Source organism: Nuphar pumila, chromosome 9 (genome assembly GCF_984573655.1).
Source record: "Nuphar pumila chromosome 9, dmNupPumi1.hap1.1, whole genome shotgun sequence".
Lineage (NCBI taxonomy): Eukaryota > Viridiplantae > Streptophyta > Magnoliopsida > Nymphaeales > Nymphaeaceae > Nuphar > Nuphar pumila.
In genome coordinates this window covers 75,103,777-75,108,613 of record NC_143257.1, presented here as the reverse complement: position 1 = coordinate 75,108,613, position 4,837 = coordinate 75,103,777, and positions in this window count along the sequence as shown.

Here is a 4,837-nt window from a genome sequence, read left to right as displayed (position 1 = left end):
AACTTAGCGCTTTATGGGAGGCAACCCATATTTTGTACAGTATTACATTTGTTGTTACGATTTGTAGATTTTATTTGGTTTTATTTTTCGTTTTCTATCTCTTTCTATGAGTTTCATGTTTTGTCATGTATACATTGCATTAATTACATTCATAGAATATGCATTTTTAATTCATGTCAGGTTATTCTACTCTTTTCCCTCATTTATTTCCTCTCACGTGCATTCACTTAGTTTCATATAAGCAGGGGGGAGTGTCATTGGGACAGTGTCATTCAAGCATGGGGGAGGGTGTAGTTTGCACACCTTGATATTTCTGTTTACGTTCTTGCACATGTTTACACATCTCTCATGAAAGGTAGGTTTTTAAAGAAAGAGTTTGAACATATATGAATGTTATTTCAAATCTGATGTTTTTAGAGGATTTTTAAGCCCCACAATTTTTTTTTCTGACATAAATCTAAAAATTATGGTTGTTTATGCGGATTTCGAAGAAATGATGATAGATACATGTTAGAGTTTATTTTGAATCATAAATATGAATATGCACAGTTGTATTTTTGAAAAACTAAGCAAATGAACAAAAGCGTAAAAATGAGCTCAAAAAGTGAAAAAGAGCATGCGTTAGGTTGTTTGGATAATTCCACAATCCTTAGTAGATGGAACTTAGATGTAAGTTGAAACTTTTAATTCCATTTCGAAAAGGAGAGTGGAAAACTTCGTGATCCTAAGTAGCTGAGAACATATACAAGTTGAAATGTTTGACTCTCACGTTGCAAAGGTGAATGAAAGAAGTCACTTTTATGTCTTAGTTGATATCTTTTGGTATGCATTGAAAAAGTATAGAAGATATTGACATTACACAAGGCATAAAAGCAGACCACATGCAAGCTATAAGAGAAGAATAAATACGCAAAAAGAAAAAGCGTAAAAAATGAAAAAAATCAAGAAAAGAGCTTAAAAAGAAAGAAAAGTTCAGTGCTTAGAAGTGTGATTGAGAAACCCTGTGCAGAAAACATATGAGTGAGGATAAGTAAATAATAACTTGTTTTTATTGGATTTTCTAAGAATAAAACATAAATAATTGTGATATTTAGAAAAGTGAAAGAAATTCTTTTTTTATGGTGGTACATAAAAGACTCTAATTATGTTTTGATTTTTTTTTTTAACATGAAATATTTGTTACTGCTTATGAGGATGTGTAATATTATGCATACATGACAGAGATATTTGTGGGTAGCATCACTGCAAACCCTCACGAGACCTTACTCGTCCACTGGGGTAACCTAGGGGTTGAAAGGGCTTGTTGCATGAGCTAAATGCAACCGTGATTCCTACGAAAGTGAGTTAGTTGATAGTTTTGATTTTGTGCATTTTTCTAGTTTGCTCGAGGACTAGAAAAACATAAGCATGGGGGTATTTGATCATGCATATATTTTAGGGATATTTCATATAAAAATATGCATGATTTCATGAGAAAATTATTTAAAAACCCAAATTTATGTTAGTTTCGAGTAAATGTGCTAAAATAATATAAGAATAGAAAATGCATGAAAAACAGTGTTATTTTACATTTTAATGCATATTTTAGTGTTTGACATAAGTGTAGTAGTTTTGTTTTTGAAAATCATAAAAAAATTAGATTTAAAATAGATTTAGTTTTACAATTTCTAAAACATAGTCATTTTGAGTTGTTTTGCAAATAAATTTTTGAAGAGAGTTCAAATGCAATTTTAAAAAGAAGACGGACTTATGGACAAAACTTCAAAATTATAAATATGATACGTAGGAGGAATTTCAAATTGTCTTCTCTCTTTTGCCCAAGCCCTCTCTTCTTCCCCTTCCTCTCCACCTCTTCTTACCTCTACTTCTCCTTCTCCCTATTTTCCCCTCTTTTTCTCATCCTCTTTCCGGTGGAGAATTCCAACAAACGGCTGAAGCAAAAGAGAGGATTCCACCTCTCTTCTAACCCCTCCATTTACGGTGAGTTCTTCTTCTTATCTTCTTCTTCTTCTTCTTTGCATAGCATTCTTTCTTTTGATCTGAAATAGGTAATGATTTGTTAATTTTCCATTTAGATCTATGTAGCACATTTTATTTCCTCTAGTTTACTTAGTTATAGTTACAATAGATTAATTAGTTTACAACAGTTGCAAATTAGTGGCATCATCACTTCGGTTCTTCTTGCAAAAGCATCAACATTAACAGAAATTTTCTATTTTGAAATCTGATAGATCATTTTAGATAATCCAGTATAATCAAGATTATCTGATAAAAAAATTATATAATCGATCATCTGATCGATTGCTGGAAGTTGAATAGTCAAATGTAATGGATCGAATATATGCCTGTGAAGTTTTTGATCAGATGCTGTCTGGATTGATTACAGCCCATGGATTCATGTTTTAATTTGTTTAAACTTAGAATGAGTGATTGTTTTTAATTGTTGATCGATGGAGCATTAATAATTAGTCTCTGATTTTAATTGATCGGAAAATTTAATTATGTCAGAACTCGTTTATCATTGATGCCATTTAAATTTCCGGTAAGTATTTGTGCAGAATCTAAACATGATTTTTAGCATCTAGTAGAGATGTAGATCGATTTCAATTCCATAAGGTTTTGATCCAATTGAATTGAGATGGAAGTTCTGTAATCAATCATCTGATTTATTATCTGATGTTCAATGACTGAATTTCTGCCGGTATGAGTTTCCCGGCGAACTCTGTATCAATTGATCTAAGATTCTAGCGATTAATGTGTTCAAAGTAATTTAAAATAGGTTTCTGGCATCAATCATAGAGATGGATACAGTCCAGCCGATGGGAATCTCCTGATTCACTGCACGCAAAGAGGGAAACAAGCATTTCATTCTTGAACCACCGTGAAATTTAGTTCACGGTTTACTGTTTCCGATCAAGGATTGAACTCGTGAATGACTTTGATTTTATTATTGTTTTCAGTGACTGAGTGTTGAAATTTTATCAAGGGATAATTTGAAGATTGATTGAATGTTTGAATTTTTTTTTCTGTTTGAGTGTTTAGATTTCTGAGTTCTGGTTATTCCAGCAGCTGTTTGAAAGTTCCAGTGGATATCTGTTGTTCTTTGAAATTCCAGTATTGATTTTGAAAAAAAAATATTCAACCGAATGGCTGAATCCGATGTGAATATTGATAGCCACTGAATTTTTTTTAATCAGTAAAATAATGTTTTCTGATAAAAGCAATGAGATCTAAGCAGTTTATTTTCATTGATTTCAAGTAAGGGGAGTGGTTCCTGATAGCTGGTTAAAGGCTATATTTGATTTTTGCTGCTATTTTCTGTGAATCTTTTAATACAAAGAATTGTATTAATTGTTTGATGGATCATATTGGATGATTAAATTTGTTGATCAATTGAGTGTTAATTTGCATAATACAAGAGATTAATTTGCTGAAGCTCTATAGGATTTCAAGGTTGCTGAATGTTTTGTCTGAAATTGGTGCATTACCCACTGAACTTGCGTAACAATGAACTTGATGTAATGCTGTTAGTTTAGTAAGCTATTAGATATTAGCTTAGCAGTTAGTTAGTGGTGATTTGCATTATAATTAGATGGTTTAGTTACTTAGTAGTTAGAGTTAATTAGCATCTTTGTAATTAGATGACTTTAGTATTTTGATATTAGATTTAATTACTGTTCCATTATTAGGTACTTAGTTCATTTGAAATAATTAGCATTGTTATTTAGATTTCTTGCATAATTGCTTTTGTAATTAGCATTTAGCTAGTTTAGTATAGTTTTAGTTTCTATAGTTCTCTCTTGTGCTGCTCGTGTTCCTTTGAATTGTGCAGGATAGCACAGGATTGGAGCGGAAGCGATTACGTAACACGAAGTGCAAAAATAGAAGATTTTTACTTTTCAGTTTATAATTAGGAATTTAATTGGGGTTGTAAATATTGCACTTTACGCCCTCTGCGAAGGGTATTCATTTGTTGTAATAGTTAGTTGTTTTTACTTTTCTTGAACATCTTACATTTTAATAATTCGGCAATAAAGATTAGATTAGATTTGTGTATTTGAATACGAAATATTCCCGTTCCCTGAGTTCGACCCGGTCTCATCCACTAGTGAGAACCGTTTTTTATTATTTGATGTCTGGTTTTCACATGTTTTACATATAAAAATCTTTTCAAAATTACAACGATTATAAAAAAGACATCAGAACTGCAGGTCAAGTGTGGGTCCTCCGAGTCTCCACCGTGTATCATCACATCCGCACTATGCTTGTTCGTCACCTACATTCCCATAAAACGGGGTCAGGCCTCTTGGGAGGTGGTGAAGAAACAACCGCAAGCAGTTATATATATCAAATTAAAAGGAAAATATTAACAGAGCTGACAAGTGTAAGTGCTCATGTCAGGTAAGTGCAAAGTGACAAGTACTAGTCAACAAGCTGTAGTAACAGGAAACAAGTAGCTAAAGCAGCAAACGGAACTGTAAAGTGTACTGAGCAACAAGTAACTAAGTAACAACTGAAGTAGCTGTAACAAGTACTCAAACAGTAGCCAGTACCGACAACAAGTAGAGTAACTAAGGAGCCTGTAACGCCCCGGATTTTCAAAACAAAGCTAAGTTAAAATTTTCATGAATTTTTTTTTTTTTTCTTTGCAGCGGAACTTAGAAAAACTTTTAGCAGCGGAATAAGACGATAATGAGTCGTTGGTTTTAGAAAACTTCGAGCACGTTGCAGGTATGTGGCCAAGCAACTCATTGACGACCAAAGTGTTCCATTTTATCGAAAGCACCTGTTTATTACAACACTACTGCTTAGAAAAGCAGTGAAGGTTCAATAAAAG